Here is a 15,852-nt window from a genome sequence, read left to right as displayed (position 1 = left end):
AGTTATTTATTTGGTACCCACTGCCTGCTTAGCACTGTTTCCATTAGGGGAGCACAGTGAACCACACAGACAAGATAGGTGCCTATAAAGGGCTCACTGCGACCTTGAAGATGAACAATGGAAAGCGACCAGAAAGCTTAAAGAGTTATAGAGATGAGGAAAGTTGAAATAGATGAGGCACTGGTGGATTAACCCAGAGAGGAAGCGACTCCGCCCCCGGAAGTCGAGGTGCCTGCTTCCCCGCAATGGCTCCTGGGACCCTACCTCTAATTTTGATCAGTCGTACAGCTGTTTAGTGGTCTTATGGTCTGCCTTTGCAACTTGGGCCTCCGTTTACCGGTCAACTCGAGCAACACCTGCAGCCTGGGTTCTTTGTGCAAACTCATATTTCTTGGTGGAGTGTACAGTGAGCCGCACGAATCTCTTTGTGGGAAGTGTCGGTTCCTTGGAGGTATTCACAGACCGAGCTCATGATCACGGATGGGAAAGCACTGGCTGAGTCGTCGTCTTCTCTCTCTAGAGCGCGGTTAGGTCAACTCATTCTTCAAAACAGTGTCGCTTCAAATGCCTGCACCTTCACAGTTCATAGACGTGCAACTGAGTTCCGCAGTTGGAAGGTGGCTTTTCTTCAAGCAGATATATTGGAAATACATATTGATGAAGGGGAGTTCTCCTGAGCCCAGATGATCTTGTGTTCTTGTGCAAGTGAGGTGCGATGAATGAGAAGTGCTCTGGACAGTTGGAAGCTAGCAAATAGCTCACTTAAATAGACATATTATCAGTCAGTGTGATGGTTTGTATATGTGCTAGGCCCAGGGAGTGGCACTATTTGAAGGTATGGCCTTGTTGGAGTGGGTGTGGCCTCGGAGTGGGCGTGGCCTTGGAGTAGGCGTGTCACTGTGGGTGTGGGCTTTAATACCCTCATCCTAGCTGCCTGGAAGTCAGTATTCTAGCAGCCTTCAGATGAAGATGTAGAACTCTCAACTCCTCCTGCACCATGCCTGCCTGGATGCTGCCATGTTCCCGCCTTGATGATAATGGACTGATCCTCTGAACCTGTAAGCCAGCCCCATGAAATGTTATCCTTATAAGAGTTGCCTTGGTCATGGTGTCTGTTCACAGCAGTAAAACCCTAACTAAGACAGTCAGGGATTTTTGTTTTTGTTTTTTTTTGTTTTTTGTTTTTTTTTTAAAAGACAGGGTTTCTCTGTGTAGCCCTGTCTGTACTAGAATTCTCTGTAGACCAGGCTGGCCTCAGACTCACAGAGATCTGCCTGCCTCTGCCTCCAGAGTGCTGGGATCAAAGGTGTGTCCCAGTGTGCCAGCGGATTTTGGTTTTAAGTACAGAGGGACTCTGATTTTGGGAAGAGAATAAAGTTGTTGAAAGGGCTTGGGGCAGTGTGGCCCATCCCAGGAGGGCTGGAGGACATCCGTCTGAGGCTGGGCCGGGGCCGCAGCATCCTACGGCAGGCTGGACATTACAGCATGCTTCATGGATGCCCACAGACGTCTGGCCCTCCTTAGCCCCAGCCTAGCCACACTGCCACCATTCCCTATTCCGTTATTGACTGCAGGTGTCACCACATCCAGAGAGGCCCTTCTAGGCCTGATTGTTCGACTTTCTAGAGCTGTCCTTAAGGTGTCCAGTTAACAGTGCCAAGTCTCCTACCGCACCCAGCTGTAACAAGGGCTGGGAAGGCAAATGCAGCTGGCCACCCACATCTGTGTGTTCAAGCAGTTGTGGGTGGAAAAATGCTTTTTTTTTTTCTTAAAAAAATGTGCATCTGTAGACCTCTTTTCATTATTCTGAAAGAGTACACTGTAACATCAGTTTGCACGGCGTTTACATTGTGCCGAGCATTTAATTATAAGAAATCTAGAGATTATTTTAATTAAAAGGGATATTTGCAGAATATATGCAAATCCTAGGCCACCTGATCTAAAACAGCTGCGTATGAGACAGAGAGTATCTTGGTACAAATTCTAAGAGGCAGAGAATGACTGTGAGCTCCGCCACTGGGCAGTCCCCCAAGCATAAGTCTCAGCCGAGGGTTGCTTGGTAACCAACTGTGGGATTCAGGGAGCCTGAACCCAGAAGGTCATGGGTACTAACCTTCACCTTAGCTCCAACTCGAAGCATCTGGAAATAGGGACAGTATCTTCTCTTTCTTGTCCGAGTATATCACTCACATGACATCTGGTTGGCGTGTACATTCCGGGTATAGGTTGACTGAGGAAGGGTGGGGTTGTACATGTGTTTCTCTGAAAGTTCCTAAGGCTTTGTCGGGAAAAGGTCGTGTCTTACTCAGAAGGTATATTATATCATCAGGGTGCCATTCCAAAGTCAGACTGAGGGGGTCCTTAAGGGTCCCTAAGCAGCAGACATTTAATGCGTCTGGAGAGTTCAATCTCATTATGGTTCTGCTAGATGTGGTGGTCTCTGAGGCTCCTCTCCGTTGTCTCCCAGATGGCAACCTTCTCTTTGTCTCTCACATGGTCTTTTTTTCTGTAGTGTGTGTATATGTGTGTGTGTGTGTGTGTGTGATGTGTGTGTGTGTGAGTGAGTGTGTGTGTGTGTGTGTGCCAAAGCTCCATTCTCATTTCCTATCTACTGGGATCAGCCAGACTGGACATGGGCCTACTCATAGGACCCCCCTCAACCTTGGTTCTCTTAGGTCCTGTTCCTACAGTCACATTCAGAGATGAGTAGGTGTGGAGTTTCAATATATGAGTTTCAAGAGTCTCAGGATCAGCATGGCAACGGACCACTCAGATTGTTCTAGTCTGAACTTTTCACTGGGACAAGCCAATAGGTCTTCAGGTATTTGTTTGTTTGTTTCTCTGCGTAAGGAACCCACTGTCTTCAGGAGGGCTGCTGTTACCGGTGGCTTTGTGCATGTGTATTACATTCCCTAACTTTGCTCCCTCCACACCATCCTCTCAGAGAAAGACACATGGGAAGCAGGCAGGTCCTCTTCTGGATGAAACGGAGCATCAAGGACGTGGGAGCCAGGCCAGGGTCTCTCAAGGACATGTTAATGGAGCCAGTGTAGTGATGGGTATCTTGCTGGCGTGGTTCAATTTGGGGGGGGGGGGACCCTGCCAGAAGGAAGCCCAGACTTCTCAGGCATGGACTTCCTTTTCTCTTAGGGGCTGGATTAGGATTTGGTCTAAAGCGTGCATGTTCTCTTACTCTATAACCATTTTGCTATCAGTTAAGAATGAAATCAGAGCCTGATGTAGCTGTCTGCTGAGAGGCTCTGCCGGAGCAAAGGGGCAGATGGTCGCAGCCAACCACTGAACTGAGAACGGGGTCCCCAATGGAGGAGTTAGAGAAAGGATTGAAGGAGCTGAAGGGGTTTGCAACCCCATAAGAACAACACAATATCAACTAACCAGATTCCCCAGAGCTCCCAGGGACTAAACCACCATCCCAAGGGAACACAGGGATGGACCTATGGCTCCATCCGCATATGTAGCAGAGAATGGCTTCGTAGGGCATCAATGGGAGGAGAGGCCCTTGGTCCTGTCAAGGCTCCATGCCACAGTGTAGGGGAATGTCAGGGTGGGAAGGAGGGAGGGAGTGGGTGGGTCGGTGAGGGAGTGCCGTGCGCGCGCGCGCGCGCGCACACACACACACACACACACACACACACACACACACACACACTACATTTTTAAAATGAATGCGTTTGAGACTTCATTCAAATATTCCATTTCGGCTCCCTTAAAGAAATAGCAAAATACCGTTATACAGTTGACGAGCTTATAGTCCTCACATTGCAGAAAACGATCTCGGTGTGGCCCCTTCTAAGGATAGGTTAAGCTAATTTTAATGCCAAGGTCGGCCGATTCTGCATCCGTCTCGTGGAGATGGTTTAATCAGGCTGGGCCAGGCTGTTTACTCTGTGTACTCCATGCAAATCGCCCACGGTGCCCACCCTTCTCTAGCGGGTTTCTGCCTTCCCAGAGCACGGGCCTCCTATCTCCCAGCTCCCACCTTGCACTCCACAGATGATTAACTACAAAGAAAGCTCATTTCTCCCAAGTGGGGTGGTAATGCTGTTTTTCAGGAAGAAAATATGTGGCGAACCGGCACTTACCAATGTGAACGTATCTAAATTTTAAATATCTCTTTTACATATATAATTTATTCACTAATAAAAAATGAAGTGGATGCTGGCTTTAAAAACTTTTTCCCTTTTAAAGCCAACCATCATCGCCAATGAGGAAAAATTGGGAAGGATTGTTATATTTACGCAAAACTTATTATTTTTTTTTCTGGGGGTGGTGGGGAGAGGACATGGAGAGATTAAAGATATCCACAAGTCATCAATATGTCTGCTGTTTTAATTTAGCCTTCTGAATAAGTCTTAAAATGTACCATCTTGCATGGGGCTTTATCAGTTCACCTTCCCTCCAAGGAGATAAAATAAATGAACTCAGCATTCTTTCCAACTCCCTTGGCATAAATTATTACTTACCCTAAGCAAGATGACTGATGGTTTTTAAAGCTCTTCTAATTACGTGCTAAACAGATTAGTGGCTGAAGGAAGTCCGTTACCGAGCCCTGAATGGAGATGATTTTCTGATTACCTGCACATGGGTGGGAGAGCCCTACCCTGCCAACTGTTAGCATGCGAAAGGTCTAGGCTGTTTGTTGTAGACTTTGAAACTGGAATTTCCAAGACTTTCAGCAAAGTAATATTTCTTCCTCCACCATCATTAGATGACGTCAGAAGGGACCAAAGCTGGGGACTCAGATAGTTGGTCCATTACCCACTCCTGCTGCTTCTCTATTCAGAGTTAGAATGGAAGGTTTATAAATAGCAGCAATCATCCCTCAACCCCCGTAGGATGACGTAAATACATATCAGCAACAATACAGTGTGATTGATGGAGATGTTTAGGTAAACAAGACCTCCAAACGGGGTCTGGAGAGAAGGCTAGGAAGCAAAGAACATGCACTGCTCTTCAGGAGACCCAGATTCGGTTCGCAGCACCCAAGTTAGGTGGTTCACAGCTTCTGTAACTGTGGGCTCTCCCTCCCTCCCTCCCTCCCTCCTTCCCTCTCTCCCTTCCTTCCCTCCCTCTCTCTCTTTCCTTCCTCCTTCCCTTTCTCCTTTCCCTCCCTCCTTCCCTCTCTCCCTTCCCTTCCTCTCTCCCTCCCTCTCTCTTCCCTCCCTCCTTCCTCCCTCTCTCCTTTCCTTCCCTCCTTCCTCCCTCCCTCCTTTCCCTTCTCTCCTTCCTTTCTTCCTTCCCTCTCTCCTTCCTTCCCTCTCTCCTTCCTTCCCTCCCTCTCTCTCTTTCCTTCCTCCTTCCCTTTCTCCTTCTTTCCCTCCCTCCTTCCCTCTCTCCCTTCCCTTCCTCTCTCCCTCCCTCTCTCTTCCCTCCCTCCTTCCTCCCTCTCTCCTTTCCTTCCCTCCTTCCTCCCTCCCTCCTTTCCCTTCTCTCCTTCCTTTCTTCCTTCCCTCTCTCCTTCCTTCCCTCTCTCCTTCCTTCCCTCTCCCCTCCCTCCCTTCCCTCTCTCCTCCCTTCTCTCCTTTCCCTCCCTCCCTCCCTCCCTCCCTCCTTCCTTTCTTCTTTCCCCCTCTCCCTCCCCCACTCTAAAATAAAAGCTTTAGGCTAGAGACAGCTCAGCAGTTAAGGGCACTGACACTTTTTTGCAGGGGACCTGGCTGGGTTCAGTTCCCAGAACATGTGGTTTCCATCCCATTCCAGTTCTAGGTTATCTGACGCCCTCTTCTGGTCTCCAGGGGTACTGTACACATGTGACGCCCACCCATACAGGCAGGCAAACATTACAAAAATGTTAAATAAGAATTTAAAAGATCTCTAAATAATAGTCTGAGGATTAAGGTAGAAGCTATTTTTCATTAACTTGTTTTTTGCTACATTTATTTTTTGGGGTATGTATACACATGTGCGTATGACAGTGACTATGTAGACAACTTGTATGTCAGTTCTTTTGTTCTATCTGTGGGCCGTGGGGATCAGACGCGGGTCCTCAGAAATGGTGGCAGGACTCTTTACTCACAGAGCTATGTTGCATGTCTATATTTGAAAAAAATACTTTAATGAATTCTTTGATAATTTTATACATGTTTATGATGTATTTTGATCATATTCACCCTTACCCTCTAACTCCTCTTGGATCTATTCTACCCCAATTTCATGTCAATTTAGTTCGGTCTGTGTGTCCCATATACTCGTGGGTCTGGAGGCCAGTAACTGGAACATGGTTGACCTAGCAGGGGCCATACCATTAAAGAAAAAACTCTTTTTTTCCCCTTAACAACCATCAACTATCTGTCAGTTACAGAGCCCACTTTCTTTTAATATTTATTTTTAAAATTATTTTCATGGTACGTGTGTGTGCCTGCATACGTTCGTGTAGACTGAATGGGTGCAGGAGCCCTGGAACCCAGAGGAAAGTGTCAGGTCCTTTGGAACTAGAGTTACAGGTGGCTGTGAGCCTGCCTCTGCCTGAGCGCTGGGGGAGGGGAGTGTGGGACCGGAGGGCGGGGCGTGGATTGCACTTTCTGATCAGAAATTCTAAGGCAGGTGGAAGGCTCTCTGTTTTAAACCTCCTCAATGTAGTTTGCAGTTACTGTACCTGTGCGCTCATGGCCTTTGGCACCAACCAACCAACCAACCCAAACCCAAACTCCAAACCCAGAGTGACCCATCTGCACCGGGCGTAGTGAAGTCCTGTGGACCAAGTTTGCTGGTTGTATGATCAGTTTCCGGAGTGCGGGCAGCCACTGGCAGCAGTGGGCGCTGGCTGGGTGGGGTTTCCTGCAGGAAACAGAGGGGCTTTTCCTCTAAAGGGATTCCTTTCAGGGCCAGGCGGTTTCAGTTCCCTGACAGTTCAGGCTTTGACTGTGCAGCATCTGCATTTTAACCAGCTCCCTCAGAGGCCCGCTTAGATATTTCACCACGCTGTGGGGAAGACGAAAAGACGATCGAAAAGACGATCGGATTAACCTTATTAACCCCTCAGGAGCTTTCGAATTACAGATCTGCACCTTCCCTGAGCAGCTCTCCCGATAGTTCTCGCAGCTGCTTGCTTTTACTGTTTCTGTTTCTAGGGTGTTTCTTTCCTGACCCGGTCTTTCCTTGAAGTGCCAGTGTTTTCTGACATTTTGCGTTATCTTACCTTTTCCGAGAGTCTACAATACCTTCCCGTTTGTGCTGATGTTTGGTCTTGCACTGCTCTCTTTCCCTCGGGAGGTGGTCATCCTTGGGGTCTTAGCATGAAGAAGCATGGGAACGGAAGGTTCTAGAGCTTGGGGCTGTGTAGAGGGACAACTTAGTGCAGGGATCCTTCACCTGAGATTGCTTTCAAAGCGACTGGCCATTCGTTCTTTTTCTTTTCCTAATGTGAGTGGATGTATTTGCTGTAATACCTTGCCATAAACTCAGTGTCTCGAAAATCACAGATTTATTTTTGTACAGGTCTTTAGGCCAGGAATCCAAATCATCTTCACTGGGCTGAAGTCAAGAGGGCCATGAGTCCTTTGAAGCTGTCAGGGAGACACTGTGTCTGACTTCTAGATGGTGGGGGCTGCTGGGAGCTTCTGGGGACCCACTGGGGTAGCATCACCAGGGTCCCTGCTGCTTGTCAGAACATACCCTTCTCTTTTACTTGTAGGCAAGTGTATCACTGGCCGGTTTTGTGTGTCAACTTGACACAAGCTGGAGTTAATACAGAGAAAGGAGCCGATCTTGAGACCCAGCTGTAAGGCATTTTCTCAATTAGTGATCCAGGGGGAGGGCACAGACCATTATGGGTGGTGCCATCCTGGGGCTGGTAGTCCTGGGTTCTATAAGAAAGCAAGCTGAACAAGCCATGGGAAGCAAGCCAGTAAGCAGCACCCCTCCATGGCCTCTGCATTGGTTCCTGCCTCCAAGTTCCTACCCTGTGTGAGTTCTAGTCCTGAGTTCCTTTGGTGATGAACAGCAGTGTGGAAGTGTAAGCTGAATAAACCCTTTCCTCCCCAACTTGCTTCTTGGTCATGATATTTTGTGCAGGAATAGAAACCCTAACTAAAACAGCAAGTCTCTCTTCTCCAAGCCATAGCTCTTAGGGCTTAACTGGGTGGCCCAGGGCAATCCCATCTCAGGCCTTTGACTGAATGATGTCTAAAATGACGCCCTCCTCCGCCTTCAATATAGAAAACACTCTTTGGTTGTAAGAATTAAGACCTAGAAGTTTAGACGGATCAGCAATATATGTTAACCACACGGAGGTTAAAAACATCCCAGCACTCTACAGTTACTGTTCTCTCAGGCCCGACAACAGCTTTCTTGGTTTGGTTCGCATTCATATTACTCATTCATACGCAGAAATCTTTAAGGGAAAGCCCCTCAGTTACAAGGCAGAAGCAGAGAGAAAAGCCATACTTACTATACACAAGGCAGAGCTGTGAGATAGGCTTGTTACCACTCTCTGTTCTGTCAGCTCCTCCCTGCCTTTCTCCTTCCTTCCCACCTCCTTTTCTTCCTAATTCTATCCAGCGGGTAGAATAAAGTGGACCCGCTTGCTACCGGTCTCTCTCTCTCTCTCTCTCTCTCTCTCTCTCTCTCTCTCTCTCTCTTTCTCTCTCTCTCTCTCTCTTTCTCTCTCTCTCTCTCTCAGCTAATTTAGAATATTGGCGTACCTCACTTGGGGAATGTAAATAAACAAGGGGTCACACGACTGAACTACGAGAGAGCAGGTGGCTACCAGAACTGCCAGCTCTGGGTGGTGTATCCGTGTACTGAAGATGTCTCGGAACGGTGCTTTTGTAAGGGTGTTTGTCCAATAGCTTTCCGTTTGCCCTTGCGAGTTTGCCATTGAAAGATGATGAATAGAACCATTTCTGGAACTCAAATTAAAAGTAAACAGAGCAGGGGCCTCTCATGTGTGACCGATAAGTTGTGTCCAATTATGACATCAGGGCGGCCCCGTCCTTCAGAGTCGTTAGGTGGAGTATCAGATGGCTGGGAGTCAGGAAGCAGCAGTGCAGCCAGGCTATTAAGCGTTAAATGTTACAGATTTAAATGCGCCGTACTGTAGTTCTCAATTAACCATGCTAATGAGAGACAGGAGGCATGGCGGAATGCTGACAGTAATCATAAAATATACATCCAACACGGTGCTTTAAATATCCTCTACCATTTAATCAGGGATGAAAGAGGGGCAGAATGGACACGGTTTTGTATTTTTTTTTTTCCCCCCTGAAAGCTCTCCGAAGAATTTACAAGCACAATGAGGGCTGCCATCAAGAGGGGTAGGCCTCTGAGCCTGTGACCTTTGGAGCTGTTCACCAACTGTCCCTGTTCTCCCCCCACCCCCACACACAATGTAGAGTTCTCTGATTTCTCAACCCCAACTCCTCACCTTGCCAGGATGGGGGGCTTGAGTTTGCACTCTACTAGAAGCTTCCATTAGGTTAAGAGGAAGCAGATTCTTTGATCTCCCAAGACAGTGCCACTTTAAATCCAAGTCTTAGGACTGGCTGCCCACATTCCTTTGTGGGCCCTAGAATGTATCATCATTTGCCACAAATTTCCTTCAGAGCCCTGATTTCGCTCTCTGTGTTTGCAAGCAGCTTCAAGGGTCCCTGGTTGAGTTTGGATTTTTCCAGGTCCCAGTCTGTGTTTCTGTGAGTGAGCTGACATCACACCCCACTCTCTGCTATCATGTGCCTCTGGAACCCTGATCTTTTCCCCCATGCTGGAGGTGAGCTCTCTTTGGGCTTTCATTTCAATAGGAGTTAGCGTAAGAGCTCATCTCGGAACAGCTCTTACTTGAATGTGATAAGCTTGTGTGAACTTTTTTTTGGGTTTAACGTTGCGTACCTGGGTTGTAGACTGTATTAACAGACGTTTGTCTAAAACAAAGGAAGGTATCATGCTGCCTGAAGTTACGCTGGTCAGTTGGTTCCTGGCACTTTGCATTTTGTTTCAGGGTCTTTCTAGGTTGTATAAAAAGGGTCAAGAAAAAAAATCCTGGAAACTACAGTCTATGGATCACTGTGAAAGAGAGTGGAGACCATGCAGCCTGGAGCATGCCGTAGGCAAAGTATGTTCTCATGACCCTGTTACTACTCTTTCTCCCTCAACCCCTCCCCATATCATCCCAGACTTTGAGCTTTGAGATATCAGAAATCACTTCTGCTCTATCCAGTGAGTATTTCTCACATGTGGGACAAGGCATGAGCACAATAGGGGCTTCCTGAGTGAGTGGACGAAGGGGTACACTTTCTAGTGGAATTCCCATCTTCGTGAGGTTAGTGGGGGTGAAACGGAGAAACCCAACGTCCATGGTCAACAGAGTAGATTTCCTTACAGACTCACCATTTAGTAAAACTGAGCCTTCAGGGTTGGGTTAGGATCTGCGTTCTCTTTCACTCAGTTATATTTGTTTGTCTCAGGCAGGGCCAGCCTGGCCTCCCACTCACAATACCGCTTCTGTTTCCCAAGTGCCCAAGCTTCACAGGCACGAGCTCCATGGACTCAGTGTGCTAGGCGTCCTCATTGTCTTTCACCGAGGGACCCTACAATGTAGGACAGTGTTGTCAGTAGGAGGGTGACGAAGGATCTGACAGGGATGGTTAAATATGGGAAGATCTGCTATTTGTAGAGAAAGATGTAAAAGGGCCCAGGGAAAAGGATCACAGGGGCGCATTTTTCCTTTCTGTTGGTGGGTGTTGATTGTACACGGCAATGGCTCCCACTTCACATGAGTGCATATACTTCAACAGGGGGCACTCCTCCCTGTTCTCCCTTGTGGTATCCCTTTCACACCTCTACCTTTGTATAAGGGTGTTTTGTTTTGCTTTTTTTTTTTTTCTTAACATAAAGATCTTGCTAAAAATCAAATCAATGTGGAGACGAGGAAACAAGTCAACAGATGGTGTTAGTGACTTCTCAGGTCCACTCTGAAGTTGCTCTGCACTGCCTTCTATCTCTTGTTTGCAACTTCTTGGCCAAGAGGCTGCCTCCTTAGCCGCCATGTCCGCCCACCCAAGGCTTTGTCTCATGGTATTTTCCTGTGGCTTGATTCATCTGAACATCGTTGCAGAATTTGTAATGCAGACACCCTGCCTGAAACACGGAGACTTCTTGCCTGCAAACTCATTTTCTTGTTATTAGAAAAGGGCTATGCTAATAGTGGGACTTCCTTATGGAAATACAGGGAGACGTGCAATTTTAGAGTACGGGGTAATTGCTGATGCTATCTCGCTCTGCGTCTGTCCCTACCACCTCGAAGCCAGCCTCCACAATGTCATAAGGAAAGCCTTGACGTGTAGCAGGATGAGGTCTAATCGCTTGCATGGTTTCACTGTGACACGTGAGAGCAGCCCAAACATCATAAGCTAATTATGTGCAACTGTTAGAGCGAATTTAGAGGGATATTCTTTTATCTGGCTGTGGCTGTTTATGGTTTTCTGCTATTCAGCTAGCCATCTGGCCGAGCAAATAACATGTCGTGAGATTAGGAAGCTTGAACACACAGGTTGCGTCCTATTGGGCCATAGTGAGGCTGGTGTCACGATCTTCCGATTTAGTTGTTTTTGTGACAGAGTTTCACTTTGTAGCCTCGCTGACCTGTTACTTATTAGGCAGCATCCCTGGCCTTGAATTCACATCAATCCTCCTGCCTCAGACATCCAGGGCCAGTATTGAAAGTATCGCAATGCCCAGCTTCTTCAGGAATGTTCGTACTACACTCTTTGGTTTAGGTCTCTGATTCTTTTGATATCTGTGTGTGTCACATAGTTTGCTCTCTTGAAACCATTGGGAGTTGATTTGTGCATGCTACAAAATAAAAACTCGGGCAGTGTTGGAGGGGAGAACCTGGACACGGAGAGCATGTGTGGTAAGAGCCTTGGGCAGGGCTACGCAGTAGAAGTGCAGCCCTCACACGGTACTTTAAAATGTTTAGTGAGCTACAAGAAGTAAGAAAATACGCACTTGAGTGCAGCGTGTACTAAATACCATAGTTCCAACTGGAAGTCATAATTAAGAAACTGCCTTTTGAGTTATCACACCGTACCTTGATTCGCATCTCAGTAAGGTCTCGTCAGGGAGATTTCATTGGTATTTGGATTCGTAAAACTTAAAGACAGTGAACTCAGCTGTCCAGAAGCTCAGCAGACAATGGTTTCTACCGCCTGGATACCTTAGTCTGGGAGACTCACCTAGTGGGAGGAAAGGACTGACTCCTGAAAGCTACCCTCTGACCTCCAGACACATGCCACGGTACACACATGTACACACATGTACACATATGTACTCATAGACACACAGATAAAATCAATATAATCAAAAAGTGGCTTTGGCTACTTAAGTCATTTCGAGTATGGAAGTTGGTCAGCTACTAGCCTGAGTGTGAAAACACAGTTCACACTTAGCCCTTCACCCATCGTAGCCACACTTTAAAGGCTACCCAGGGGTCACTGTGTGTCTAGATCTGGCTTCACAGTGATCCTCTCCCAAGGGTCCCAGACCTCACTATGAAGTGTGATCCTGCTGTGTTTGTTTCCTCTCAGCTTCAAATGCCTACCTTCCGTCGGGCTTTACTCTGGGAGGCAGGTCGGGAAGGCATGGTCTGTACAGGGAATGGCAAAGAATTAACAGCGAGAATCCATTACTTGGGTGTTGGTAAGTTGCAAAAGTGTAATGGGAACTCTGAAACAATAATAAAATAATTTTGTATTACTTTTATAGTTTCTGTGACCAAAACCCTTGGCCCAAAGAACTTACAAGGAACATTACCTGCTTTGGCTTGCAGTCTCATGAGCTCCAGTCCATCCTTTGGCCCAGGCACGTGGGCAGCAGGAAAAGGAAGTTATTTATTTATTTATTTATTTATTTATTTGCCTATGAGAAGCAAAGGGGTGGCAGATACCGTCTGGAATTTTCACTCCTCCCTCCAACTAAGTCCTCACTTCTAACCATCCCAGAACGGACTCCCTGAATCAACTCCTCCAAATGTTACAGTACACAAACCTATGGGAACATTTCTAGTTAAAACATAACAGCTACCATTCTTGGTGTTAGAGGATAGCAGTGGAGTGGCAGAATCATCCTGAACTAGCCACCAGGAGCCTACACAAGTAGCTCAGGTTATAAACATCTGTGTAACCATTGCTGAAAGGTCTGAGAGCCTCTGAGGAAGCCTCATGTTGGTACCTGAGTCCACAGACACTCAAGCGACAGAAACTACTGGGCAAGTAGAAAAGAAATCCCTTTGCCCTCCTCTCACCTAGACTTTGATGGTGTCTTGAACTGTTCAGACTTTAAAAGAACCCATCTTCAGTGCATAAGACTGGGCTTCCAAAGCAGGGATAGAGTGATACAGAGCTGCGAGGAAGTAGGTAAGCAGTCAGCAGATTGATGAGAAGACACCCTCCTTTCTCACCACACCAACAACCTTAGCGTACCTAAGCACTTGTCTTTTCCAAGGGCCCTGACGATGGTTTCCCACCAGCTATGTGGGACTTACTTAGGACACTTTGGGAACAAACCTGCGTGGGTTCACGAGAGGGGAGAGAAGAGCTCCAAATGCCTAGGACTAAATCTGTACTAAGTCCTGAGTTCGGCTCAGTTTGAAATGTCCCATGGGGTGGCTTTGGGCTTGCTGGAGAATTGCTAAACATGGGCCTCCACAAAGCAGTGCTTTGGTTTGTCAGACCTCGTGTGCCCAGTTCTACTTTCGAAGGTAGCAGGGTGTTTACTGATGGAGCGAAGCTCTGTTCTATGCTCACAGCCTTTGTGGATTTTGCCTTCCTACGAATGGGCACAGAGGGGGCTCTGTCCATCGTCAGGAATTTCTTTTGAGGAGAAGGCACCACCATTTTCCTCTGGAAATGAAGTTTAAGTGTCTGCCACTTGCGTTAACATAGGAACTCTAAAGAGGTTTTTGTATTTCCCATGTTCAATGGGTAAGACTCCAGAGTAGTTGGGCTCCTTCCTAAGAGGAAAAGAAATGGAGCTAGAAACACCACTAAGTTCTGGCAACAGTGGTAACACACTGCGTGACCAGGTCATGCCAAAGCACCAGGCTGGCCCCTACTCAAATGCTCTGTTTCCCCTAGCCACGTCAAAGGCAAGTGGGCTTGTTTTTTGTGAGAAAGATACATTTGTACACGTAATGCTGCATGTGTTTGAACCCTTTCCAAAACGATGAATTCATCAATGCTTAAAACATTTAGAAAGATCGTTTATGGGAGGCCGCATTAGCCATTTCCTGGCGGTGTAATGTGTTTCTGTTTGGGTTACAGTTCAGTTCTTGGCATCCTCAGCACACAGCAGTTGCAGAAGAGTCTTTGAATTAGTGTGAAACGACACGGTTTGTTTTGTTTATTAGACTTGGTCTTTACAAAGCTGGGGCGGCTCACTGCTCCCGAGCCTGTGGTGAACACTTGACTGTGATGGGCTGGAGGGGAAGAAAAAGAAACCCTGACGATCATTTCGACACTGGGTTTTTTCATTAAAAAGGAACGCAGCCAATTCCCCAGCCATCCCCTCTTCCTGCCGCCAAACAACAACAGAAAAACCCATCAAGAATCTACACTGAGTAAAACCCACTAAAGGGAGTCAATCCTTTGTGTCTGTGTCAAGTGTGGCCCACCACACCTCCACGTAGGAAGGTAGAAAAACAAAATTAGGCTCTTTGTAATTCCTGACATTGCTTATGATTGTTTGTCAAAGCAAGCAGCATAAGTAGGTTAGGATTTCCCCCTGTGGATGTGGAGACGTAGGCTACGGGGAGCCAATGCACGCGCATCCTGTAATATTTGACATCCCAGCTTTTACTCCTTAATTCAAAACCCTCTAACTCACAGAATCCCTCCCTTCAAGCTAGCCCCCCGGCAGATGTTTTATTACTTCTCTTCTCTCCCCTCCAGGGCTGTGCATTTGGGTAAAATATCACAAGCAGTGGCTGTTACGATATAAGCACTGCCAGCATAATTCTTTGAGGCAGTCAGAGGCAGCGTGACATGTTTAGGAGTCTCTGCCACTAGTGGGAATAAGCACACGGGTCCTTAGGCCTTCTGTGAGGATGGGCTCAGCGTGCACACACACTTGGCTAGCTTCCAAACAAAAGGCCTCTGGTGGCAAACAATGCATGCTTGGGAAGTGTGATGGTTTGTATATGCTTGACTCAGGGAGTGGCACAATTAGAAGGTGTGGCCCTGCTGGAATAGATGTGTCACTGTGGGTGTGGGTTATAAGATTCTCATCCTAGCTGCCTGGAAGCCAGTCTTCTGCTAGCATCCGCCAGATGAAGACAGAGAACTCTCAGCTCCTCCTGCACTGTGCCTGCCTGGATGCTGCCATGTTCCTGCCTTGATGACAGTGGAGTGAACCTCTGAAGCTGCAAGCCACCCCCAATTAAATGTTATTTTTTATAAGAGCTGTCTTGGTCATGGTGTCTGTTCATAGCAGTAAAACCCTAACTAAGACAGAAAAAGTCCCAAGGCAACCAGGATTCTTTCTTCCTTTTCTCCTCCTTATCTGTAATTGTAGGAGAAACATTGTATCCAAGATATGCTGATGACCTATGCTCCAATATCTAGGGGTGCTCTCTGGGTAGCACCCACAGGGGAGAAAGCAGCCTTCTTTGTTTCTGGTGCAAATGTTCACTGGGACTGTAGTCTTTTCCCAACAATTTCAGCTGTGGTCACTGTAGACAGTGTGCAGGTTGACCAGAAGGCTCTAAGACTCATTAGTAATGTGTCCAGAAAAGGAAAAAATACCTCCCCTAAGAGATTTTTCTACTCTGCAATTGCCTAAGTATATTTTGTTGTTTCTCTAAGTCAGATTTTTCTCAAACCCAGCAGGTTGAAGTTTGGG

General features: G+C 47.1%; 1 long non-coding RNA gene across 3 annotated transcripts in view; it reads right to left on the bottom strand.

Annotated features, from left to right (window-relative positions):
• Nucleotides 1-9,746: 9,746 nt before the first annotated feature.
• The window catches only part of LOC102552608 (uncharacterized), a 39,659-nt gene continuing 33,553 nt past the window's right edge, over nt 9,747-15,852 (bottom strand). Inside the window, exons 4-6 of one of the 3 annotated variants that reach the window (XR_005487329.2) lie at nt 13,259-13,356; nt 12,557-12,601; nt 9,747-10,544 (exon numbers count right to left, since the gene is read on the bottom strand). This is a non-coding gene — a long non-coding RNA (uncharacterized LOC102552608). The other 2 variants (XR_005487330.2, XR_010053500.1) reach the window with 2 other exon arrangements.

Source organism: Rattus norvegicus, chromosome 7 (assembly GCF_036323735.1).
Source record: "Rattus norvegicus strain BN/NHsdMcwi chromosome 7, GRCr8, whole genome shotgun sequence".
Taxonomy (NCBI): Eukaryota; Metazoa; Chordata; class Mammalia; order Rodentia; family Muridae; genus Rattus; species Rattus norvegicus.
The sequence above is the reverse complement of the archived record's forward strand: the minus strand, read 5'-3'. Positions and strand labels throughout refer to the sequence as shown.